The sequence below is a fragment of the Cnephaeus nilssonii genome, assembly GCF_951640355.1.
Source record: "Cnephaeus nilssonii genome assembly, chromosome: 17".
NCBI lineage: Eukaryota > Metazoa > Chordata > Mammalia > Chiroptera > Vespertilionidae > Cnephaeus > Cnephaeus nilssonii.
The window spans coordinates 36,250,103-36,277,379 of record NC_137088.1 but is presented as its reverse complement, the minus strand read 5'-3'; the positions used below and the strand labels follow the sequence as shown (position 1 = coordinate 36,277,379).

Sequence of the window (27,277 nt, the reverse complement as noted above, 5' to 3'; positions counted from 1 at the left end):
AAGGTTAGCTTGCTGCTGGGGTTTGGCTGATCGGGACTGCACTTAGGAGATGCTCAGCAAAATTATCATTATCAATTAATATTATATTTCCATTTCTCTGTCCCAGACATGGACCCTGAGGCAGAAGGATGGAGACTTTCCTTCTCCCATGTCTCATGAACCCATCAATGCCAAAAATCCCAGGATCACACAGCAGCTCACACTCAAACCTTAATACCCCGAGGCCACATTCTTCCTAGGAAGAAAGGAGGTGATGGTTTTCCTTATAGATAAGGGGTAAACATCAATGAAGGGATTACAGGTGCCAGGAACTTTCCCATACAGTATCTCCCTTAATCCTCTAACAATGCTACCTTCTGGTCCCCACTTTACAGTTGAGAAAACTAAAGCCCAGAGAGGTCGAGGGACAGTTAAAGTGAAAAAGTAAAGATGGGAACTCAGGTCATGCTGACCTTGGTCTATTTTACTGGCTGGCTCTGAGAAAGTTTTGATGACTCATAGTAAGTCAGAAAGAGAGAGAATGAGAATCCATCTTCACAGTAGCTCTATTTTCTTTTTATTAATTCAAAATCTGCATATTTTTACAAGACATACAAACTTGAGGAGCTTGGAGTTGGCAAGCAAACAAAATCAAGCCAATGTGATTTCGATTTCTGCTCGAAGGGCGGACAGAGTTAACACACAGATGCAGGCATTAAGATCTGCTTTGGCAGCGGGAGCCTAAAATAGCTGCTGTCCTATTCCCCGACTCTCTCCTCAACCATCATTCATTAATTTCTGCTTTGTGGGCGCCGAGACTCACGGGCTGCAGACAAGTCGTCTGGTCTCGCAAGCTTTTTTCTGCAGCACAGTGATAAATGACTTGCAAGGACCCAACAAGGAAACGGATGAGGGGACAGGTTGAGGTCATGATCACAGCTACTGATGCCCACATTCTGGGGGATCCCTGAGTTTGAAATGATTCCCTCGGTAACCCCAAGAGCATCTTCATATTTCAGCAGTTTGCCTGACACTTGGAAAGATGGTTTGTGGTCTGACGGGGACAGCAAGGCATGGCGGCACTTGTCTGCTGTGAACCCCCACGATGCAGGTTTCCAGTGACACTGAGTAACCTGCATGTCTGCTTCCCCATCCTGAGGATGGTGCTGGGTCAAAGCCACACGTCCAGGACCAGTCACAGGCTCAAATGAGGCCCTCAAGACACATTTAGTGAATGAATGAATGAGTGAATTGCTTTGAGTGTTTGTTTCCTCGCTGGTAAGTTATCTTACCACATAAACTCTAGTGTGATTTGAAGGAGATGAACATGCTCTTTTCTCTTACAGTAAAAGCTAAGTGCTGTACAAGTGTTACTTGTGATTGAAAATTCAGCACTTGCTTTTAAACATTCTCAACTCATAACAACCCAGCAAACAGTTCACAGATGTCTGTTCTGTGTTCAGTTCTAAACCACACACGGAGGTTACAGAGAGGGAGCGACACAGTGGGTGGCAGAAGCCCCTCATCTGAGAGGGAGGAGCCTTCCCCGTGGACCACAGGACACGGTGGGTTCTCTAACAAGCTGAGTGGGGGGCAAAGAGAAAAGAGAATGCATCCCAGCCCTCTAAGGCACTCAGGCAGGTTCCAGGGGATTTCTGGGTCCCAGACTGACCCTTCTGCTTCCAGCCATCTATCTCTGTGTACATAAAAACATACATGAGGGATTGGGGCCTGAGATACATAGAAAATGCGTGAATATCAATTTTGTCCCAAACAGGATCGACAGGATTAAATGAGATAATGCAGGCAGGTGTGCCTGACACACTGTATCATGAACCACAAGAGTGTGAAACCATTCCACAACCTACCAGTGTGGACAAGTAAGACCTAAGATTTGACAACCACAGCTTCTTGGAGCTGCAGGAAATGCGCTCATGATGACAAAGTTGCAAGAAAAATATATGGTATCCTCAAGATGATGGGTATTCAATCAGTACTTCACAGCTCTCTTGGGAATAAAGCAATATATCATTGCTAAGGACTTCCTATTTTCATTGGCCAACCTATAAAATGGGTACAATGATCTCTTTCCTTTAACAGATATTTGAGTTCCTCCTATGTGACAGGCCTGCTCTGATGTGGGGTTACTGAAGGAACAAAACAGCTCAAAATTCTAGTGAGGTGGGCTAGCTTAATAGCCAACGAAGTGCACTCCAAATCTTGGCCCTTCCTTTATTTGACTGTGTTTTGTTCTCCCACAACCCTTTTCTTCTTGTAATTGATTTCTAGTTTCATACCACTGTGGTTAGAAAAGATGCTTAATATGATTTCAGTCTTCTTAAGTTTATTGAGACTTGTTTTGTGGCCTAACATGTGGTCTATCCTGTACATGGAACACGTACACTTGAAAGGAATGTGTATTCTGCTATTTTTAGATGGAATGTTCTGTAAATATCTATTAAGGTTCTTTGTTCTTCTTTAAATAAATGGCATATTAAATGCCTGATTCTGCTTCTTTCTCTTTCCTCACAGTAATATGTTCTGGAGATAGAACCATGGAATTCCTCAGTGCAGCTACTCGGTGGTTTGTTTAATCACCTATTGTAGGACAATCACTAAAACATGAACCCCAGATGGGCAGGGACTTGCACTATTTTGTTCATGGCTGTATCCCCAGAGCCTGGCATAGTGCCTGACACATAGTAGGAGCTTAATAAATGATTATTAGGTGAAAGAATACATTTGGGTTATTTCCAGTGGTTTTCAACGCTTCAATATTAAACAGTGTTCAGTGACCATCTGCATAAGCCTCCCAGGGCACAGGATCATGTCTCTGTGATGGACACTAACAATATAGCGTGGGCTTGCCAGGCCAGAAAACCTGTGTAGTTACATTTAACTTTTTATTTGGAAATAATTGTAGATTTGCAGGAGGTTTCAAGAAAATGTATGATGAAGACCTACACACCCTTCCAGCAGCCTCTTCCAAAGTCAAGATCTTGCATGAATAGAATACAATATCAAAACCAAGAAAAGGACATTGGTACAATCCACAGAGCTTATTCAGAATATACCAGTTGTATAGCCACTTGTGTGCCTATGTGTAACTCTAGGCAATTTTATCATATGCGTACCTTTGTGCCCACACTACCACCACCAAAATATTCAACTGTACCATCACCACAAGGCCTCCTCCTACTCCCCCTTTATGGCTGCATGCCCCTCTCCCCATCCCTAACCCCTGACAGCCCCTCACCTGTTCTCCACCTCTGTAATGATGTCATTTCACTAATGTTACCTAAATGGAATCATGCAGTATGTAAGCAGTGGGGCAGTGGGAATTGGCCTTTTTCACTCCTTGAGGTTCATCCAGGTGGTTGCTTATATCAACAGTTCATTCCCTTTTATTGTTGAGTAGTATTCCACTGTTAAACCCTTACATGTATTCTCAATTCTAACAGATGCTGCAGAATGGGCCATGGCATGGAAACGCTGACCAGCAGTGTATATAGTATCTACATTCCCCATGTTCTCACCAATTCTTGAGAGGATCACACTTTTTAATTTCTGTCAGTCTCATGAGTGAAAATCTCTCATTGTTTGGGGGCATACATTGCCCTGGTTCCACAAATAAGACTCTTGTGAAAAACTCCTTGCACACCAAGGGAATCCTGGGCTTCAGGAGGATTTTTAGGAGGCATGGACACTCACTGTGGCAGTGACAGCTCTGGAGGTCAACACTGAAGCTGGCGGTTGTGCAGATTGAAGGCATCAATGGTCCTAGATAAAGGCCTGCCTAGATCCAAGCCTTTTCCAGTTGACTTTGCCATTAAGAGTATCATCATATTTCCTCATCCTTGAATTTGAGGTGACTTCTTAACTTGCTTTAGCGAACAGCATGCATTGAAAGTGACACTGTGCCAATTCTACACCTGGATCTCTAGAGTCCTTGTGTATTTCTGTCCTTGGCTCACACAGCCCTGCCATTGCCACTGCCATGTGAACAAACTCAGATGAGCACAGAATGGAGATGAGCCATCCCAACTGAATCATCCTAGGCCAATCAGAGCCAGCCAACCCCCAAATATGTGAGAGAGGCCAGCCAGATCAGCAGAGCTACCTGCCTGACCAACAGCTAAGCACAGACATGTGAGGAAACCCAACCAGGACCAGAAAAACCATCCAGCTGTCCTGTGGGTTATTCAGCAATAATACAAACTTACTGCTTTAAGACACCAAGTTTTGGTCACTTTGTTACGTAGCAGTAGCTAACTGATATAATAGTGTAAGAGCAAAGTCTCTGGCCAGACAAAGTACCCTGGGTCCTATAACAAGTACACAAGTGCAGGAGTCTCTAGAAAATTAAGTTTCAGATATCTCTATTCCTAAACGAAAAAGTCCCAGACAAGTTCCATCACTCAATCCCAAGCCTCCAGCTACCCACTCTGAGTAAGAGACTTTAGTAACTTCTGTCAAAGACAGTTCCTGTCTTAACATGGCAGTGGGTAAGAAACCCAAAGTGGTAAGGCTGCCTCCTCCCCAGTCTCACCCTATGAGACATGGTGTTTGCAGTTTAAAATATTCTTTCCCCTCCTCTCAAACATGGAAACTGTCCAGGGTCAGCCTCCCACACACTTCCACTCAATTTCTGACTCTGGTTATAAAACCTTGTGCCCAAAAATAGATTTCAAGGGGATTTCATAGCCATGTTCTCAGGCATAATTGCAGTGTTCCTGCAAACTTTGGAGAAATTCAATTTCAGTCTTTGAACACACATGCTTCAAAGCCCTGCCCCCCACACCTCAGATATTAAGCATCAGGAAGAGCTGTGATGGATTCCTCTCCATTTGGTTCTCCCACAACCAGGGCAGGTTTTAGAGGCAGCTGTTCTCAATGTGCTTCTGCCTCATTTAGTTTTAGCCGTTTACTTCTGTGCCTGCCTCCAAATTGCCCAGCCTGGGGCTTGCACACCTGCCTGGTCCTCTCTGGCTGCTCAGCCTCCTCTGGCTCCCCTTGTTCTTCCTTCTATTCTCTGCCCTTCCCTTGCTTTGCTTCCCCAGAATAAAGGCATCCCCCTCACTCTATTCTGATTCCTTTTGTCTTCACAGCCTCCCCCTTCCACCTCACACAAGTGCAGGGTTTGGAACAAGGGAGGATGCTAGAAGTCAACGGGCCCAACCCCCTCAGTTTACAGGTGGGGCTTAGAGAGTCAGGCTGGGAGGGATGAAACCAAGGTCCAATACATATGGTGACCAAGACATAACTGAGAGCCAGTCACCTCTAGACCTGGTTACCCACCAAGTTCTAAAAAAAACAGCAACAACAGTAATGATAATTATAATCACTCCATTTATTAAATTCTTATTATATGCCAGTCACTGGGCACACAGTTAACTATCATCATCATTTTATAATGGAAGAAACTGAGGTATAGAAAATGGAAGTGTCCTGCCCAAGATCATAGCTATTAATTGGTAGATCAGGGATTTGAAGTCAAGTTCAATACCAAAGACAGTGGCTCCTCAAGCCCACCCTGAATTCTGGTATAAACACCTCTTCCACTGGGATTTTTCTCTTGTGTTTTCACTGCACCAAGCCTTTTCTAGGCCCTCCTGTCAGTTTCCAGGCTCCCCTTTCCATTTCCCATTGGACTTAGGTGAGCCCCTTATGGCCATCATGGCCCCTTTGCAGAAGGGAGCCAGCTTTACAGAACAGATCTGCTTTTTCAGCCAAATTCCACCACCTCCTGGCTCAGTGGTATTGGATAAGCAACGTTATCCTCTGAGCCTCAGCTTCCCCATTTACATAGAGACACAAGAAGGGTGAGACAAAATAGGTACAAGTATGATGCCCAGCACAGAGTAGGCCCTCAGGAACGAGTCCCCTTCAGGCCTAGTCGGTGTCTTCACTGCGGCGAATCCATCACACTCATGTCCACTCTCTGAGGAGTACACAAATATTTTTCTCCACCACCTACCTCTGCTCTTCATGGTATCTAGTCCCTAATACACCTTGTTCTGCTTTTCTGGGCATCTATTCTACATCTTTTTAAAGTTCTAGTATTTTCCCCACAACTATGAGGACAATGTAAGCCATTCCTATATACTCTTCAAAATACCAAAATCACCCATCAAATTAACAGAGCATTGGCATTGCTGGTACCCAGAGAATACTTAAATCTCAAGGTCTGATGGAGTCTCTTGAAGCACCTACTGATTAATTTCTTTCAACCAATAGTTTCCTCAATATCTACATGTGAAAAACTATTTGCTTACCTGCAAAGGACAGGGGAGGAAATAAACCCCAATCCTGTTCTCTCATATCACCCAACCTAGCAGGGGAGCCAGGAGAGTGAGCACATAGTTGGATGGGCTCTGGGTCCTATAACAAGTACACAAGTGCAAGAGTGGCCTCCCCAGTGGCCATTCTCTCCTCCTTTTGGCTGGAAGAGTCCTGACTGTATCCCAACTGACTCAGAGATAAGTCTTGGTCCTCTTTTTTTTAATTTGTAAAAATATATTTTTATTGATTTCAGAGAGGAAGGGAGAGGGAGGGAGGGGGAAGAAGGAGAGAGAGAGAGAGAGAGAGAGAGAGAGAGAGATAGAGAGAGAGAGAGAGAGAGGGAGGGAGAAAACATCAATGATGAGAGAGAATCACTGATTGGCTGCCTCTTGCACACCCCAACCCCGAACCCAGGCATATTCCCCGACTGGGAATTGAACAGTCACCTCCTGGTTCACTGAGCCACGGTGGCAGTGGCCAGTGGCCGGGCAGTCTTGGTCATTTTAAGCTGTGATTGGGTTAGGCATGGATGGCCATGTGCCCCAACTCCAGCCAATGAGACACGGGAAGTTGGTTGGGACATCCTCCCTCATAAAAGAGACACAGAGATGCCTTTTGCCCTCTGGGCACTGTGATATCTGCAGGGGATGCTTGGGATATAGGAAATTCTTCTGGCTGCTAATGGCAGAGGAGAAGAAAAGAAAGACTGTGGGTTTCATTGGCATGGATGAGCTGTTGAATTACCCACCTGCAAAGTTTTGATTACGTGCAATAAGAAAGGGTCTTATTTGTTTTTCAGTTGAGTCAGGGAATCCAATCCACTGAAGCCAAAAGTGGACTCCCTAGTTCAACAGTTAATACACAATAGTTAATGCTCTGGTGATGGCCTGCTTTCTGAGCCCTGACCTACTCTGTCTTGCTTTCAGGGGTGGGAGGGGTGGAAGGGGGTCATAAAGAAAAGTTTCACAAATAAGTCACATATGACCAGTCTTCCTTCCCAAGAGTGAGAAAGTGTTGGCCTTTCAGATGAAATGGTATCTGCAAAGACTGGAGGCATGAGCCAGCCTATGGTGTGTGCAAAGGTAAGTTGAGGACTGTGAAGAAGCCTACATACTGTAAAATGAGGCCATCTATCTGCTCTTTTCACCACATCCTCTCCAGGCTTCACTTTGCTCCTCTGTAAGATGAGAACAGAGGTCTTTCTCGCAAGGTGGTGATGAAGCTCGAATAGAACCGAGCACACCAAGTGCTTATAATTGTCTGGATCTACATAAATCATAACTGCCATATGCATTTTGCCTTTGTCTGGGGAATGGATCATTTCAAACTGGGAAGTGAGGTCCTCTGAACCAGCTCCCTCCACATCCTCTCCCCTTCTTTCACTTCCTCCAACCTTCCAGCCCAGCTGCAATCTCCCACTCATCTCCCTCTTCCTTCAGACCCTTTTCAGGTTGCCCTTAAGCCGGAAATGATTTCTCTACCTAATCATACCACAGCTTTCTTCTCTTCTTTCATTCTAAACAGTTTTGCCTGATTCAGCAACTCCACTTCTAGGAATTCATCCTCAGAAAATGCCTGGACACATGCCCAGGGGTCCACATATAAGAATGCTTGTTACAGTGTTGTCTATAATAGCAAAATTATGAACACAACCTAAGTGTCCATCAGGAAGGGATCCATTAAATCAATTATGGCAGAGCTACTTATAAAAGATGAATTAGAGGTATATTTATTGATATTTAAGATGTCCATTACTACTGAGTGAAAAAGATAAAAAAAAAACATCTTTCTATTTACCTATCAATCTTAGAGAAATGTCTGGAAGGACATTTGATAAAATGTTTTTGGAGGTTGGCTATTTTGTGGCATTTATTTGAGTTTTCCTTTCTTTGTACTTTTCAATACCGTTTGAATTTTCTATAATCATTATGTAACATGTCTATAATCAGGGGGTAAAAGTTATTTTTATTTTTAAAAGGTAAAAATAGATACAGAATTACAGCTAAGATCCACCTTCTTTGGCCAATCTCACCTAAAGTCATGTGTGACAGGATTGAAGAATTTGCACTAGTTCTGCTAACCAGAAACCCCCTTGATGACACCCCACCTCTGCCAGGCCAAGCTCTAATGGCTAGAAAACTCACCTTGAACAGGAATCTCATTCTCAGTCCTAATTATGCCTTCTGTGCCTCACAGATCAAGCCCAGTGCTCCCCTTCCTCCCCCCCCCCCCCGCCATGCACTTGTTCCACTCCACCGTAGCCATTCTAGACAGGGCATGAGTAAAGGCCTGGAGATGTGCAAACACGTGGCCCATTTCAAGGATGCTGTGGATTTGTCAGGAAGAGCTCAGAGAACATGTGGAGACAAAAGTAGATGAGGCCAGGGTGAAATTAGAAAGGTCCATATATGTCATGCTAGGGAGACTGGCCTTAAACTCATAGGACAGTGGTTCTTACTCATTTTGTGGTCATAACACCTTCAAACACTAAACTTTTTGGCATCACACTTGAAAGAATTAAAAGACTCATGGATATCTCTAAACAAATTGCAATTATTTCAACTCACTCCCTACCTGTATCAGTCAAGATGGGCCAGGTTATGCTGCAATAATGAACAAGCCCAATGTGTCAGCGGCTTAAAGCAAAGGCTTACTGCCCAGTGATGCTACATGTCCATCATGGATTGGCTGGAGGTTCTGTTCTGTATCACTCTCACTCAGGAATCAGACTGAAGGAGGCTCCAGTGCCTCAACTGCCAAGGGAGGAAAAGGGAAAAGTGGTAAACAGCATTGCTGCTGGTTATTGGAGCTTCCACCCAGAAATGACACATATCACTTCTCAAAGTTCACTGCCAAAGAAAGACACATGGCTACAACTAATGTCAAAGAGGTAAGAAAGTTCAATTTATCATGTGCCTAAAGAGTAAGAAACTGGGAGTATTTTTAAATCACTAATGACTAACCAGATCAGTATATTAAAAAGAAGGAGAAGTGGGAGGATGAAGAAGAGGGCAAGGGAGGGAGATGATATTTATGATCCATGCTCTTTGCTAAACACTTCACAAATCTTAATCCTTAAAACAATCCTATGCACTACTTTTATTTTCCTTCTTTTACTGCTGAGGAAATGGAGGCACAGAAAAGCTAAGCCACTTGCTCAACGTCACACAACTAGTAAGAGGTCTGTCCAGAATGTGTTCCTATGCACTCTTAAACATCATTATATTACTGAACAATAAAAATGTTCAGGTTTTTTTTTTAATTCAGCTGGCTGTTCTTTGCACTGATTTGCTGAGAGAGAACTTTCCTAGCCTCATGTTCTTATCTACCCTTGATGGCAACATTTGGGAAATTCTGTTCAATGTGGCATCTCTCTCCAATGCCCATCCACTACACACAGTACCTCTTATATCCCACCTACATGTTGGACCCTCTATACACCTCTGCCCCTCAGAACTCACTCAGTTCTATAACATGACCACCAGAGGTTCACCTCAATGGTTTGTTCCCTCAAATAACATCAAAAGCAGATTTTTTTCAAGTTGATCATATGTTGACAGCTCACCTGTGAGTTTTGGTGAACAGAAATCACTACTTAGGCAAGGTAGCCACATCCTAGGGTCTTGTTATTGTTGTTGGAGTGGAGGAAGTGACTATTTGTGTTTTATAAGAAATCCATTCATCCATCACACATTTATCAACCACCTACTACATGCTAGGGCCTAAGGATACAAGGTTACAAAAGACCTAATCAGTCCCACCTTCCAGGAAGCACAGTGACAACTGGGCAACAGATGCTGAAGCCATTTCCCATTTTTGGGTACTGGCTACTTCCCCTCACATCCATCCCTACCACGGCCTGACGCGCCACTGCTCCCCAACCTCTCAGCCCCATGAAACCAGAAAATATCTGATAGCAATGTCTTCACATCAGAGGGCTGGGAACTGATATTTATTTATTTATTTATTTATTTTTGTTAATCTTCTCTCAAGGATATTTTTCCATTGATTTTTAGAGAGAGTGGAAGGAAGGAGGAGACACACACAGAGAGAAACACCAATGTGAGAGAGACACATCGATTGGTTGCCTCCCTCACACATTCTGAACAGGGCCCGGGATCAGGTCTGCAAACAGGGTACATGCCCTTGACCGGAATTGAACCTGGGACCCTTCAATCTGAGGGCCAATGCTCTATCCACTGAGCCAAACTGGCTAGAGTGGAAACTGATATTTATTGAGCCACATCATAGGCTTGCTGTGGAGATAGAAAGATACAAAGATATGTGAAAAGTGCTCTGTAAGTTACAAGATGATGATGATGGTAGCAATGAATGCTGACATCTAGAAAGTGCCTTCTGTGTGCCAGGCACTGTTCGAAGAACTTGTCTTAATTTTTGTCATTCCTCACAAAAGTTCCCATGTGGTAGAAAATGTTAGTCTCTTGTGATACATATGAGGAAACAGAGAGCTGACACCACCTACCCAAGATCACAAAGACACAATCAGAAAATGATGGTGCCAGCATTATAAGCCAGCAGGCTGGCGCATGTGGGAGATGCTGTTGTGTACACTTGGACTATTTTCTTTCTACATGTGGATTGAACCATTGTTACTGTTTCTGTTTTCACCTTCTATAAGGACTCTTGATTCTTCAGAACTGGTATTAACTTTGGGGGAAGGGAACTCATTCTTATCTGAAATCATAAACATTCACTTACTCTTTGGTTCACTGTTGTTGTACATTGAATTGTGTCCTCTCCAAAAGATATGTGGGAGTACCTGTGAATTTGACCTTATTTGGAAATAGGGTCTTTGCAGATGTAATCAGGATGAGGTTATTCTTGATTAGAGTGGGCCCTATTTCAATATGACTGGTGTCCTTATAAGGAGAGAGAAATTTGTAAATAGAGACACACATACAAAGAAGATAGAGGCAGAAATGGGAGTAATGTAGCTATAAGCTAAGGAGCAGCAAAGGTTGCTGGCAACCATCAGAAGTTAGGAAGAGGGAAAAAGGATTCTTCCCTACAGATTTTGGTGAGAGTGTGGACCTTCTGACACCTTGATTTAGTATTACTAGCTTCCAGAACTGTGAGAGAATAAATTTCTGTTGTTTTAAGCTCCTCAATTTGTGATCATTTGTTACAGCAGCCCTAGGAAACTTATACAATTGTGTACTGATCATTTACTATGTTCCAGACTCACTGGGGATGACATTAAATGAAACAGGAATTCAGAACCTAACTGGTTCAGTCTGATGGATCTGGCTTAGTTATAACTCTGTTCTAGAAAAAGTGCATACTAACCAAGTAGTGATTTGAACAAATTCTAGCTCAGCTCCCTTAAAATGCTGTGTGACATTGGAGAAGTTGCTTTCCCTTTATGGGCCAATCTTTTCCCTTTTCTGTGAAATCAAGGAGTTGGCCCAGATACTCCTGAAGGGGTACCTTAACTTTAAAATTCTATGACTTGCTGGAGTGAGGACAGGTGGGAAGGGGCAGAGACAACATACTTCCATACTCCTCCTCACCTCTTCCTTTATGGGGCTCTTGCACGCTGGGCCATTCATTATTCTCCTGCCCTAATCACCCCAGCGCCAGGTACTAGACAACTAGGGACAGCCCTTCTGTCCCAAACCAAGTGATGCTAAATCTATAAACCCACCTTCCCCAATCCTTTCTGAAGAAACCAAAATAAAGGCTCCTGCCCATGTTTTCCCCTGCTCCCTGTGCCTTGTGACCAACCCCACCCAGTGCTTCCTCCCATGTGCTCCCTCTTCCCCATTGTGTGGTGTCCCTCCTCCTCTACCACTTCCTACCTCTATCTTTTTCTCCCTCCCAGGATTGGCTACATAATTTGTGAGACCCAGTACAGAATGAAAATGTGCCCCACCCCCACTCCCACCCCCAGCGAAAAATTATTAAGCATTTCAATATGGCAACCACAGAGCATTACATCACGTGTGTGGCCCTTCTCAACACAGGCCCCTGTGTGACTGACTGCACAAGCCACACACTCCTTCCTCCTTCCCATCTTCCATCAGGTTTTCTTCCACTTCTCAGACCTTTTTAGTCTGATTTTCCAATCCCCAGACCCCAAAAATTGACCCCCTTTTTGGGCTCTCTATTAATGGGTTCAAATTTTTAGATACCATAAAGATTTGATAATTCCACTTCATTGGGGAGGGAGGAAAGGAGACCAATCTGAATTAATGAAAATTTGAGAAGTAAGACATTACTAAAAAATATAGTTTTATTATTCCCAGATTTATATGGTGACAGCGATGACATAGAGAGGGGGAAAGGAAAGGAAGTTAGAGCTTTTTAATATGTGATTTAACAAAGAAAAGATTTAACACATAATAAGCATATTCTTTATTTGCAAATGGTGCTACTAAAAACCCTCTCCCTTAAGTAGGTTAATATTTCTCTTGTTGGCAATCACTTTGCCGGGTGAAACCTTTTTGCTGCTACAGATGCTGGTAAAATTCTTCTGCAGTGACTCTATATAACAAAATGATTTCCCTGACCTTGCAGGCAATCTCTGGTATAGATCAGACACTAGAAAATCTTGTCAAAGGGAAATCTAGTACAACAAATTCTCTCTGCTCCCGGCCCACAGAATAGCCCATCTTTAGAGCATCCTTCTGAAATGCCGAGCTCATCGAATGCCATAGCACAGTACTCCTGGACTGAATATTCACTGTCTCCTACTGTTTCAGACATAACTCATGTCTGGTCACAAGTGGATCCAGATCTATTTTGAGTTGGTATCCCCAAACAGTGCACATACCCCACATCGCCAAGCCTTAGCAACCTGGGCCTGGAATGCGCTCCCTTTAATCTGCACAGTCTGTCAAAATCCTAACTCATGTCTCAAGGTCCAGATCCACAGTCCTCCCTCCAGGAAAATGCCTCTGATTCGTCCAGGCAGAATCTGTCCCTCCATCTGCGCCCCCATGGCATATCTATGACAGCATTTGTATTCCTGCTTAACATTTGTCTATGTGCCTCTTTGAGAGAGAAAGAGAGTAGCCTTGGGCCCTGTCTCTGGTGAGGCAGAGACTCGCCTATCTCTGGTGAGGCAGTGCAGCCCAGGAATTAAGTTGCAGAAGGGGCTCCACTAGTAGCCAGATGCACACAGATGGTAAACTAGCTAGCTTCACAACACTGTAAGGATTCAATCAGATGATAACCCTAAAGTGCTTAGCACAGAGCCTGGCAAAAAACAAGCTCAAAATATTAACAGTTCTCCCTGAACACTGGTGTGGACACATGAGGTCACAGGATAGCCATATATCCCAATGTGGTTGAATGGTTCTGGTGTTATCTATATAATAAAAGCCTAAGCAACTGTTATCACCAATCAACTGCTCGACCAGTTGATATGATGCACACAGACCACCAGGGGGCAGACGCTCAACGCAGGAGCTGCCCCCTGGTGGTCAGTGCACTCCCACAGCGGAGCACCGCTCAGCCAGAAGCCAGGCTCATGGCTGGCAAGTGCAGCTGTGGCAGCGGGAGTTTCTCCCACCTCCGCGGCAGCACCACTGAGCGGCAGCAATGGCAGGTGAAGAGGCCGGGATGAGCAGGAGAAGGGCAGTGCCTGGGCCCTAGCTCAGGCTCCTCCCTGGCTGCCTACTGCTTCGAGCACTGCTACAGCCCTCGGGGAATGTCGGACTGCCGGTTTCGGTCGATTCCCGCAGGCCATCTGCAGGCATTGGGCTGAAACCGGCAGTCCGACATCCCCAGAGGGGTCCTGGATTGCAAAAAGGAGCAGGCCAGGCTGAGAGACCCCACCAGTGCACGAATCCATGCACCAGGCCTCTAGTTATTAATAATGCCCTTTCTCATTCTTGACAGTGTCTCAGTTTGGATGACAAATTATATGGTCATCCTAGACAGTTGGGAGGAGGTCTGTTTTATTTACCTATGTCCCTGGCATGTCAAACTGTGCTTAGCACATATTAAGTAGTTAATAAAATTTATCACATGAATGAGTCTCTGGTGCCTAGCAAATGTCTGGCACCTGGTAGATATGTCATAGCTGCCAGATATGGCCAATCTCTCTGTATTTCTAAGCACCTCTTGACTCAGAGAAGGCATAAATCAAGGTTTGGTGAGTGAATGAATGAATGAATGAATGAGTCCCCCATTCCCCCAATCCACACCATCTCCTCTGCTGCCAATAGTGACTCTGGGGGAAGAAATGACATCTCACAGAGGTAGGAGAAGAGTGGGTCAGATGGATGAGGTGAGAATGATGCTCCTCCCATGGTACTGCATGGAAAGGGGGTCTTTTCCTGGAGCCATAGCAGAGCCTTGCCTTCATTTCCCAGATAGACATTAGAGATTGGTTTCCCCATTGACGCAGCAGGAAGCCACAGCTAGAGTTAGCCTGACCAGTGGGCCAGCAGGCTCTTGAGTGTGCAGGAACCCTTGCCTCCACCCAACACTCCATACACTAGTAGAGCACAGGTGCGCAGGGTTCCAACAGGCACTGCCTGCCTCCCAGCGACCCACAGAGCAACAGGGGTGAACCCACATACATCTAGGAGCCAGAAGCAGAAGGAAAAGGATGGGAAAGATTTATTTCCCTTCCAGGCTCAGAAAGGAAATTCACATGTTGTAGCCAAAAATTTTTGGACGCAGACCATGCATTAGGCATGAATGGTAAGAACTTAAAGAACATTAACTCAGCTATCAGACCAACTCTACGAGGTAGCTACCCTCATTTGACACATGGAGAAAGTGAGTCAGAGAGGGGAAATGACTTGTCAGAGGTCACAGAGATAGTAAGAGATGGAGTGTCCTCAGAGCCATATCCCCAGGTGTAGGAACCAAACAGAAGTCTTCTCCATCGCTCCCAATCCATTATAATGAGAAAGCCCAGTTTTTGCTCCTCTCGGGCTGGCTCTGTGACCTTGAGTCTGGCTAACTCTCTCTGAGCCTCATTTCCCTTTTCCAAGGCTAATAATGTTCTAGGAGGCCAGGACACACCCCAAGGCCAGGGCATCCCTTCCTCCTGAGACCATAGGAGGCTGCAGGGTGACCAAGCCCTGGGTGAGTCCAGATGTCCAGGAACATATCAAATCCATCATGGGGGCCCGGGTCTGGATACCAGCCTGAGCCCACTTTCTGAAGGAGCCTTTAAAGCAGAGCTGAAAATTTAAGCTGCGGATCTGAGAGCCCAAGGGAGTGTGGGGCTTCAGAGCTATGTGTCACTAGGTGAGGGACTCCCCCAAGAGCAACCCTCCCCCACCCCATTGTGATTAGAGAAGAGCTATGGGCAGGGTGAAGGGCTTAAGGAAAAGGCAAAGCTGGAGATGTGGAGAGCACCTGGTGGAGGGTACACCAGCGCACACTTGGGACTCAGGGGAGAAGACACCTTTGGAGAGAGAAGTCCCCAGCCCAGGGTCACAGTCCACAGCTCTAGTCAGTTCCTGACCTGCAGGAATCGGGGCCTGGATAAAGGGGGGAGGGGGGACGAAATACTGGGGAAAGACCAGGCAGAGAAGTCAAGCCAACTGGGAAGGAGAAAATTAGGAGGGTTCTAGCACCCTGGATGCCCCCCAGTTCAGGGCTGCTCGGAGCCGGAAAGTTTGCGCGCTAAAGGCGCGCTGAGCGTCCCCTCCCGGCGTTCACAGGCGCCGGGTCCGCAGGCGCCCACCCCGGCCCGCGTCACCCGCCGCCTGGTGCCCGCTCAAGGTCACTGCTGACAAGGCGCCTGCCTGCGCGGGGCAAGGGGGACCCCGAACGTGCACCGGCGTAGGCTGGGGCTCTGGCCCACAGGGATTCCCGGGGCTGAGTACCTAGGGGAAGGAAGCCAGGGGAGAGGGGAGGAGGCCCAGAGTCCGGACCTGACGCCCCTGCCTCACCTGCGCCGGCTCCGCGAGCGAGATGCTGCCGCTGCCGCCGCCACTGGTGCGCGCCCGGCCCGGCCCGGCCCCGCTGCGGCTGCGATCCTCTGCCGCGGCTGCCCGCACTTGCCTCGCCGCGGCCCCTCAGCCGCCCGCCTGCCTTCCTCCCTCCGCCGCCTCTGCCGCCGCTGCACTGCGCTCCGCCCGCCTCCCTCCCCTCCCCGCTCCCTCCTCCTCGCTCCCTCCTCCCTGCGCACTACCCCTTTGCCCTCCCCAAACTCTGCATGAAGAGCGCCCTACAGGACTGGAGTGCGTTGTCCAGCCCGCTCCCTCCACCAACGCACACGTGGGGCGGCCGGCAGAGGGGTCTCTGGCCTCTCCTGGGTGTCTTCTCCAGGGACCTCTATCGGAACCTGCCTCTTACCCCACTCCACCCCCCCTCCCCCCAATCAGCCCGGCCCTTGGAAACACCTCTCCGCACCTTTTCCCCTGGTTCAGGGTGCCCCAGCCCCATCCCGGCTCCCCAACACAACTGGAGCCTGTGTGGCTAAGGTCACACAGTGTGGGGTGAATTGAGGTGTGGAGCCGGGATATGGGAAGACATAGCTTTGGTGGACTGACACTGAGAAAGGATGGGGGTAGGGCAGGGGTACCTGTTGGCTCCTGGCCTCTGGCCTCTAACCTGGTTTACGGCCTAGGGCCTGGAGGAGCCCAGGACAGAGTCCCAGCCTGAGAAGAAAAGCAAAAAACCCAGGCACACACTGTAAGCACCTCCCCAAAGCAGGTCTCCCCTCCTTGGCACAGGCCCCAGGTCGCTGAAAAGCCTTGCTCCACCAGGAAGCCGGGCCACCTGACTCCCAGCGCCTTGGTCTGCTCCATGCTATCAATTAATCATGCCTGCTTTATTTATTTATTGGCTTTATAAAAAGCCAAATGCACTGCTCTGCTGGCAGGAAGAGAAGAAGAAGGGCCTCCATGGGGGTGGGGGGGGGCAGGAGGGGGTGACGATGGGAATCCCCCTCCCCAGGCCTTGGTCTGGTGGATGAGGAGCCTGGGGAAACGCTGGGCTCTGGGTGTCTGGATCACCTGCTTCCTGGAAATGACTGGGATCTTGCCACTATTCATGAAGCCAAAATTCATCATGGCCTGTGCTCTGCAGCCCTGGGATGGGGCAGAGGATATTCACTCTTGGGGGCTTATGCTTAGAAAAAAGAGGGGGAGCCTGGAGATCAGTGATCAGAAGGACATCCAACAGGTGTGAGAGCAAGTATCTCCAGGCTCTTCTTGGCTCAGAGCACTCCATTCTCACTGCTCCACACCTGGCTTGGCAGGTGGCTCTGCAACTCCTGCTGTGGCCCTGTCCTCTCTCTGAGGTGCCCAGAGGACATCTCTCCATGGATGCCCCACCCACCCACATTTCTTCCCACCTCCCCCATCCCAGCTAATGACACTGCAGTGCCTCCAGATGGCCAGCTCCAGGCACTCCCATCACCAAGTCCTTACTGATGTCCCCTCTGGCCCACAGTCCCCCGGAATCTGCTCTCTGCCCTCTGTTGAAGGGCTCTTCTCCAGGCACCTAACACCTCTCTTCTGGATTCTCACAGTGTCATCCTCTCTACCTCATCCTACTGCCACACTAGCATTCATGAAGCCAGAAGCAGATCATGTCCCCTCCTGCTCTAAAACCTTTAATGCTCCCTACTGCCCTCAGAAGTACTATAGTTTCAGGCTGCCATTCAAGGCCTTTCATGCTCTGGCCCCTTTCCCACCTTAGTTCACAATGCCCCTTTTGGATACACATTTAGCACTCTACCGTGTTTGTCTCTCATCTGTTCCTTGGATGAAAATGCTTTTCTCCCTCTCTCAATCAGTCTCCGTCCAGTCATGGTGCCAAGGTTTAGCTTTAGTTACTATCTCTTTTATGAAACCTTCAGAAACCAGCAGGCAAGTTGAAAAGGCAAGAGGAATGGGTGTGAAAAGTTGTAAAACATGAGACAGCTCAGTGCAAAAATGAATGACACACAAAAGTCACAGTGACAAAACTCATCAGCTATGTGACCTTAGACATGCCCTTGATCTCTCTGAGCCTATCAGTTCATCTGGTAAAAGGGTGAAAAATTCCATAGCCTCCTTGAGGATAAGCACTCAACAAATGGTAGCTCTAGTTACTCTTGAGCACCTACTGTGTGCTAAGGTTCTAGGATTTGCAAGGATGATCTGGTAAGGACTGCAAACTCAAATGCCTATAAGGACCTGGCAATACCGAGGTGGGCTGGTCTAACTGATGGCTTTCTTCCCTGGAATCTACCAATAAGAAAAAGCAATAATGTAAGTGAGGTGACAAATAGCAGCTGACACTGGTTTGGGGAGGTGATAAGGAGCGGTGGGGACTGTGACATTGACCCTGTTATAGCCACTACTTAGGTCCACTTTAATGTGGCCAAGAAGGGATAAGAGCCTAGCTTGCCAGTTTTCTTTCTTTTTTTTTTTTTTTCAAGAGAAGGCTGACATCTAAAATGTTATGTGAATATTCTTGATCTTTAAATGTTATCAACTAATTTTTTAAAATCTAGAGCTCTGAGAGGACCAAACAATATAGCTGTGGTAGATCTCCAGCCAGCAGGTTGGCAGCTTATGACCTCTGGGTTAGAAGGAGAAAGATCAATGTTATCTATTTACACACAGACACACACTCCCCCTTCTCTCTCTGGCAGAATGTGGTCATGGCCACGTCAGAGGCACAAAGGATCATGGGAATGAAGTGGAAGTAGTACTTCAGTGTAGCTGACAGAAGTGTGTGTGTGTGTGTGTGTGTGTGTGTGTGTGTGTGTGTGTGTCGGGGGTGGGGGTGGAATCAGCTGAGGCATTGGGATCAGAACCAGAGTGGAAGGCCTACTGCTACACGTGGGAACTTAGACAAGCTACCTCTCCACCATGAGTCTCAGTTTCCTCATCTGATAATGGGCAGGGGAGGGTGAGGAATTACTCAGATGTGGCCAAGTTTATGTGAGGTGATGGGGGTGTGAAGTGAGGACACAGGCAGTCACACTGATCATTCAGAAGCACACTTGGGAGTGAGGGAGCTGGAACAACCTGGACACCCAGGAGAAGTCCCACTCCACTAAAAACAGGGCCCTGACAACACTTGTGAACTTGAAGACTTCTTAACCTTTTGCACTCGGATGTCGAGTATGACGGTTATTGAATGTATCAATAATTTGAAATATAAAAAAAATCCAAATAAATAAGTTTGTATGAAAAGAAACTCCAGGTTTTTATTCTACTGCCGCACTTTGTAAAATCTGGGGTATTTAAAAAATTAAATCCCGAGTAGAATAAAGGAATTGAGAAAAAAGCAAGTGAGTACAAAGGGTTAAAAGATGTAACTGGCAGCAAATTATGAGGGAAACAGCCTCTTTCCTCTGGGGGAAGAGAAAGAAGATATGAGGAAGTGACTGGCATTTGGCCAGCTAGTGAGCATGTCATCTCTGAGTTTATAAGAAGAGAAAGAAGCATGGGTCCCTGCTGGCCTGTTAGAGGGGCAGGGGTCCGAAATGGCCAACAGCAAAACTGGGAATGATGGTGTCAGCTCAGGGCCTGTGAAAGTCCCTCAAAAGTATTTTTGATGGGATGGAAATAAAGCTGACTTTACTTTCCAATTCTCTACAATGACCATGTTTTACTATTTTAGTCACAAAGTCATTAAATGCATACACTCAAAATGATCATCCTACTAAGCAAAAAGGAGGAGACATCGAAATAAATCAATGAGCAAGGTGTTCATCAGATGGAAGCCACCTTGAAAACAATATTCCTAAACTATATTACCTCATACCTGGAGAACATGTTAGCAGAATCTGTAAAGAGATTCCTGAGGCTGACTCATGTCTCCAGAGTTGGAATCTCCCAAGAGAGGAGGTTGGAAATGTGTATTTGACACCTACTCCACCCATCCCCATCCAATGATTTAGAAAGTTGGGATGATTTGAGCTGAGCAGGGGATAAAGGAAAGAACAAGCCAGATGCCTTCCAGTAAGGGACTCTCAATGCAGCCAGGAAAACCCAACTCTCCCAAAACAAGACAGCTAGACACACTTGAGACCAAAAGTGCAACCAGTGGAGACTTAACAGGGATTTCCTCAGGGGAGGATGCAGGCAGAGAGCAGAACAGTCTACCCTATACTAGTATATTTCAGGCCCTGTTAGACTCTTACACAATAACAATGCTACCATGCTTAACTTGTGCAGTTTTAAAATTTAAATGAGAAGGAAAAACACCAAGTGCTGAGGCAGCACAGGGGAGGAACAATTAATCCTCTAGACAGTGAGTGAGGAGGACTTCAGGGGTGGAATTTTAGCTTCGTTTTGAAGCAAGGGTACAAATAATAGGAACAAGAGCTAAACTCGATTAAGTGTTGATGACTAGTCTTAGTATTTTTTAAAAGATTTTTTATTGATTTCTAGAGAGAGAGGAACAGAGAGGAAGAGAGAGAGAGAGAGAGACATCGATGTGAGAGTGGAACATTGATCAGCTGCCTCCTACACGCGGAGATTGAGCCCACAACCCATGCATGTGCCCTCACAGTGAATTGAACCAGCAACCTTTTGGTGCACAGGACATAGCCCAACCAACTGAGCCACATCAGCCAGGGCTATTCTTAGTATTTTAAATGTGCTGATTTCATCCTCCCAACAATTCTATAAGGCCGGTGTTTGTCAGCAGATGCTACTGATGCCCCCCTGCCCTCTACCTGGCAGGTACACCCAGCTTCTGGCTCTGTGGGAATGGCTTCTCCCACCTGCCCCTTTCTGCAGATATTGTCTTTGGTTGGTGGGAACCCCTAGATGGCAATAACCTCTATGGAGCAACTCATCCTCCAGCTCCCCCTGGGATCAGGCTGAGGGTGGACTTCTACAGCAACCACATCTTTCCTGAGTTTTCTCCCTCTTTCTCCTATAGATTTCTCCAGAGAGCACTCCCTCAATTAAATTCCATGCACCAGAATGCCCATTTCAGGCTCTATTTCTGGGGAATCAGACCTCAGATCATTTTGTAGTTGAGCAAATGAAGGCATGAACAGCGAAGACACTGATTGAGAGAGGAACAGCAGGCCAGCTACCGCTTCTCCATCCCCAGGAAGATGCCTCAAGAGGAGGAGAAAGCAGGAGCAAGGGCATTTCAGGGAAAGACTACAGAGACAGGGGATGAGAAGCAGAGGTGAGGGATCTGATGTGGCTGGAGTACGGGTGTGTGAAGTGCGACAAGGAATGAGAGGCAAGAAGGAAGATGACCATAGATGGTCTTGGGTCCCAGGCAGAGAATTCACCCATTCATTTATTTGACATGTGTGTACCTATAGTGAGCCAGGCCTTAGCACGGTGTGAAGGATTTGAAGATGAGTGTGTACAAATTCTTTTCCTTCGAAAGGGCTGGTGGAATAGGAAGACTCCATTGCAGAGTCTTCAGGGCAGAGTGGACAACAAAGGCAGGGCAAAGTGTCCTTTTTGTCTTACTGACAACAAGCTCAGGTTTGCACAGACCTAGATGCTAAGGAAAGCAAAAGTGGCAATTTTAGCTGGGTTCTGTAATAAGAGTAGCTGGGCACAGAGCCCCTCCTTGAACAAAAGGAGGGAGGATAGAAATAAGGGAAATGTGTTCAACTCCATTTCTCCATGAAAGTGAATGACTCTTGGGCTGAACATCGACCAACATGGCGAGGAGAGACAAAACAGATGCCTCCATGGGCTGTGTTTATCTAGATGAAATTCATCCTGGACCAAGAGCCTGATCTGTCCTGTGGTTCTGCAGATGCAATCCTTCAGCTTCAGATGGGGGGTCGCCATCTCACTCGGAAGCAAGTGTTAGATAGAAAATGCTGCGGATTCAAATTGACTGTGGATTTAATATATGCCAGGGGTGGCTGCTGTAAAAACGAATGCAGTTGGAGGCAGGGAACCCTGTCACATCAGGAACTGTGGAGAATGCAGGGGAGAGAGTGGATGGTTTCCAGGCCCTGCCTATGGACTAGGGTGTATTCTGTGAGACTAGGAAGGGTAGAATAGGGCCACTCAGAGATCAGACTGTAGCCCTGACAAGGATGCCTTCCCATAGAGTGAGGCTGAACCCCTTCACTGAGTCGGAAGGGGCACCAAGTAATCTCTGGGGCTTCCTCCAGCTTGGACCTAAAGGGATCTAAACCAGACCTTGAAGTATGTTAGGACCCCAACAAGTGAGAGGAAGAGTGTGTGGGTGGGGAGAGCAGCAGAGCTGGGGAGAGAGGAGGAATGACTTTTTGCCTATAAATATGTGGTTCTAAAATGTCATCTTGGGAGAAAATACAGCAACCTTTGGATGGTGAGATTCTGAATGGCATCTGAAAAAGGCACTGGCTAGTGTCCCACTACTTGCCCTTGGCAAAAACTTGCCACAGTTTGCCTGAGAATTTCTGTCTGACTTGGAAGCCTCCCAGAGCAAACCAGACCTGCGGGAGAGGTATTGCCCTGGGAGCAGCCCTCAACAAGCAACTGGTAGTGTGCAAGTTCGCCAGCTCCACATCCCTCAGGTAGAACTCTGAACCTGCTTGTCTACACCAGCTCCCAGATGACTCTGTGGGAATCAGCTCTGGTTGTCATAGATAATCATTAAGCACCTACTGTGTGCTAGACACTATTCTAGGTTCTACAGACAGAGAAGGGAGCAAAGACTAAATTTCTGAGCTCTCGAAGTTTATATTAGTGAGGAAATCAGATACTAAATAAACATATATCAGGCAGTGATAGAAAGCCAAGCAAAAAAAATATGAATCTGCCTGGCTTATTTCACTTAGCATAATGCTCTCCATCTCCATTCATGCTATTGCAAATGGTAAGAACTCCTTTTTTACTGCAGTATTCCATTGTGTAGATGTACCACCGTTTTTTAATCCACTCATCTGCTGATGGGCACTTAGGCTGTTTCCAAATCTTAGCTATGGTGAATTGTGCTGCTATGAACATAGGGGTGCAAATATCCTTTTTGATTCGTGTTTCTAGTTTCTTGGGATATATTCCTAGAAGTGAGATCACTGGGTCAAATGGGAGTTCCATTTTTAGTTTTTTGAGGAAACTCCATACTGTTCTCCACAATGGCTGCACCAGTCTGCCTAATCAATGAACACAGACAACAGGGGGATGGGGTTATGGATGGGGGGTGGAGGGTAATGGGGGAATATGGACACATATGTAATACCTTAATCAATAAAGAAATAAAACTAAAAAAATAAATCTGGATAGAGAATGACTGAAGTTATTTTAAATGTTAGTAATTAAATGAGATAATTCATACCAAGTGTTAAGTGTATTGCATGGCACACAATAAACATTTAATAAATATTTACTAATAAAATCTCGCCATCATCCTCATCATCACTTTCTCTCCCTACCTAACCCTGCCATTTGCTTATTGATTCAGTTGTGAAATATGTATTTGTCCGTCCTCAATGCCACACCCTCTGCTTGGTGCTGGGGATACTTTGATGAGCAAAACAAACATTATCTTGACTTTTCCGTACTCATAGTATGGTGGGGAAGAACAACAAATAAAAACAAATATTGTTATATATTTGCATCCTGAAATAAGTCCTTGAAAGGGGAAACTGTGAGCACTGTGAAGGAAGGAATTCAAGTAGGTTTGTACTGTCACAAAGGCTCCTCTGATGAGGGGATGCTTGGACTGAAGACTAAAGCAGAGTTAATAATGTGCAGAGGTAAAAAAATATTCAGGAAAAGAGGGACGAGCATGAGCAAAGATCCTGGGGTGGGGAAGGAGCAAGAAGAGAAGAAGATTCAGAACGAAGTGTGGTTAGAGCAGAGAGAGCAAGGGAGGTTGTGGGCAGGAATAGGTAGGTAGGGACCATATCATGCCAGGCCATTCTACCATTTATTGAATGCCAATCAAAATGCCAGTCTCTGTTTTAAGCACGTTTTAAGCATTATCTCTTTAAGCCTCAAGCAACTTTTTGAGGTGAGTACCTTTACTGTACATTTTGTACTCAAAGAATCTGAGGCTCAGAGAAGCAAAATGACTTGCCAAAGTCACCTGGTCAGTGGCGAAGCCAGCATTTGACTCCAGATCTCTCTGATTCCAGTGCCAAACTAGAATAGTAAACTCTATCTTTATCTTAAAAGCAACATGGAACAGTGATTCAAGATATTTATGTTGGGGGAAACTGGGTTTCTAAAGGTACCCAGGACTTTTCTACTATTTCTTGCAATTGCATGCCAATCTACAATTATTTCAAAAATAAAGAGTTTAAATAATTAGCAAAAAGTAATAAGGAGCCCTTGAGAGTTACTAAGCAAGAAGGTGATCTGATCAGAATGGCAGTTTGTAAAGATCTCAAGCAATGAGGAGAAACTGAGATGATGCAGATGAGAGATGGTGCTGGCTTGGATCCCCCATGCAGCAGTGGAGGTGGTGGGGAATACAGGGAATAAGGAAATGTTTGGGAGGTTTATGGTAACTAGCCACGGGAGTGAGGGACAGTAAGGCTGGTGAAAGGCCAGAGAACCATGTCCCAATTCTCAGCCCTGTGTCTGGCTTCCTGGGAATCTGGAGTGTTGTCACCTCCCTGAAGCTCAGTGATGTCATGGATAAAATGAGAGGATGAAGTGGCCTAGACAGGTTTAAGGTCCACCTTAGCTTGAGAAAATGTCACACTGTGCTACCAGCTGCATCAGAAACCCAGAAAGACCACAAAGTGCATACCCCATCATATTCAATGCTCTACTGGTGTTGTTTTTCTGTGTCCATGCAGGCTCCTTGCTGAAAATGAATGTCTGAGACAGACAGAAGCACCTGGCACAGGGTCTGCTATGAGGATAGGCTTCAGAACCGTTTGTTAAATGCTGGTCAGCCCCTAAAAGTGGCCTGATATGTAAGAAGAGCTGATAGTCAGGAACTAGCCCAGACTTGTAAAAATACCTCTAGGGTCAACAGAAAAAGTTTTTTTTCCATTGCAGAGTCTTCAGGGCAGAATGGACAACAAAGGCAGGGCAAAGTGTCCTTGTTGTTTTACTGACAAAAGAAAGAATAATAAGACTCCAACTCCACTCTCTCTGCAAAAGGAAGGAACCTCCCAGTGGACATGAAACAGTGGGGTCAATGGGCCGTGAAGTCCAAGAGAAGAGAGGGGAGGCCAGTCCCTGAGGGCTCTTGAGCATCCAGGGTCTAAAGTGGAGCACCCAGTTCTGAAAATGCCCACGTTCTCTGCAGAGCCACAGGCTGGGTCCTGAGACATCTGGGGGGACTCTGGGAGAAATGCCAGAAGGTTGGAGGCAGGGAAGTTATATCTCCATTTTCAAACGCAGAAACATGTGACACCTGGGAATCCAGAGCCCTGTGTGCTTGAAGGTTAACACTGTGACGAGAGGGATGAATGTGATGCTGGTGACCTGCCCTGTGCCAGGCCCCACCCCAAGCACTTTGGGGTCACAGTCATAAACGGCAAGGCCCTGTTTTAAAGGAGCTTGCAGTAAGTTGGGGGTCAGAGACATACTGTGCATTCAGAGCAGAGGGGGAAGTCGGCTTTATTTGTTTAAGGATATCTTGGAAAGTATCACGGAGAAGGTGGGTTTAAATCATATTTATACCATAAAACTTAACCATTATACCAGTTTGGTACTGGCACAAAAAGAGATAGGCATACCAATGGAACAAATTAGTCCAGAAATAAGCTCAAATCTGTACAGGAGGTTGGTATGTGATAAAGGCAATATCTCAAATCAGTGGGGGAAGAAATGCACTTATTAATAAATGAGGTTGAGATGAATGCATAGTCCTTTGGAAAAAGAGATGGTTGGATCCATACACCACACCATATACTCAGTGGATCAAGTAGATAAAAATTCTAATTTAGTAGCAAAAACATAAATCCATAAAGTATCAAAATAAAACGAATTTCTTTAAGACCTTGAATGGGTAAGGTATTTCTAGCATTCAAAATCCAAAAGCCGAAATAATAAAATTGGTACATTTATCAAGATTTTTTAAAACACCTTTTAAATTTCTATGTGGGAAAACAAAAACATAAGTAAAATCACAAGAGGCAAATGACAAATTGGGAAAAAGGTGTATCTTATATCACAGACAGGGTAATTGCTGCAATATACAAAGAGCTTCTAGAAATCAAGATTTAAAAAAAGACCAGCAACAGCAACATAATAAATATGGGCTAAGGACATGAACAGGCAGTTCCCCAAAAAATAAACCCAAAAGGCTCTTAAATATATGAAAAAGCTGCTTAGTCCCACTCTTAAGATAAATGTAATTTAAAAGTAAATTGATAATTCATTCAAAAGTCTGTCGGTGAATCTTGGGGAATAGGTACTCTCAATATAATTCTATGATGGGAGATTTGCAATAATTGTCAAAATAACAAATGCAGCTATTCTTTGGCCCAGCAATCCCACTTGTAGAAAGTTGTTCTACAAATACAGCAGCCCACACATGCAACATTATTCCTGTAGCATTGTCCAGAACAACAAAGGCTGGAATGACCCCAAATGTCTATCAGCTGGAGCTATGGTAAATCAGATGGAACATTTACACAATGGAATACTCTGCAGCTGTATAAAGAATGAGGAAGCTCTGTATACAGTGATTGGGAAAGAGCTCCAGGCTATATTGTGAAATTTTTTTAAAAAGCAGATGCAAAACAGTCTGTATCAGCATATGCAGCATTCTATCTTTTAAAACATTTTTTAATTTTTTTGAAAAATTTCAAATTTTATTGAGATATAATTTGTCTGCCATACGGTTCAACTGTGACAATTCAATGGCTTTTTGTATATTTACAGAGTTGTGCAACCATCACTGTAATCTAATTTTATAACACTTTCAACATCCCTAAAAGAAGCCTTAGTACTCTACCTTTTGTATAAGAAAGGGGGGTGACAAGAAAATAGACACACACATATACGTATACACATATACTGTATATATACTCACACACAAAGACATGTCCACACACACATACAACACATACTAGCATAAACTCTAGAAGGGTACATGAGAAACACTAACACAAGTATGATTGGGAATCATAGAGTTGTGTGATGTGGTTGGAGCTGAGAGTGCACAGGAAGGTCTGGTGGGAAATGAACTGGGACAAGCCAAA

The 27,277-nt window shown here is 45.6% G+C and overlaps 1 protein-coding gene across 2 annotated transcripts in view; it reads right to left on the bottom strand.

Moving 5' to 3' along the window:
* ATP2B2 (ATPase plasma membrane Ca2+ transporting 2) overlaps window positions 1-16,257 on the bottom strand; it is a 371,353-nt gene extending 355,096 nt beyond the window's left edge. For both annotated transcript variants that reach the window (XM_079795180.1, XM_079795184.1), the window contains exon 1: window positions 16,140-16,257. The gene's annotated coding sequence lies outside the window, so the exon portion shown is untranslated. The remainder of the gene's footprint in view (window positions 1-16,139) is intronic.
* Window positions 16,258-27,277: the final 11,020 nt, after the last annotated feature.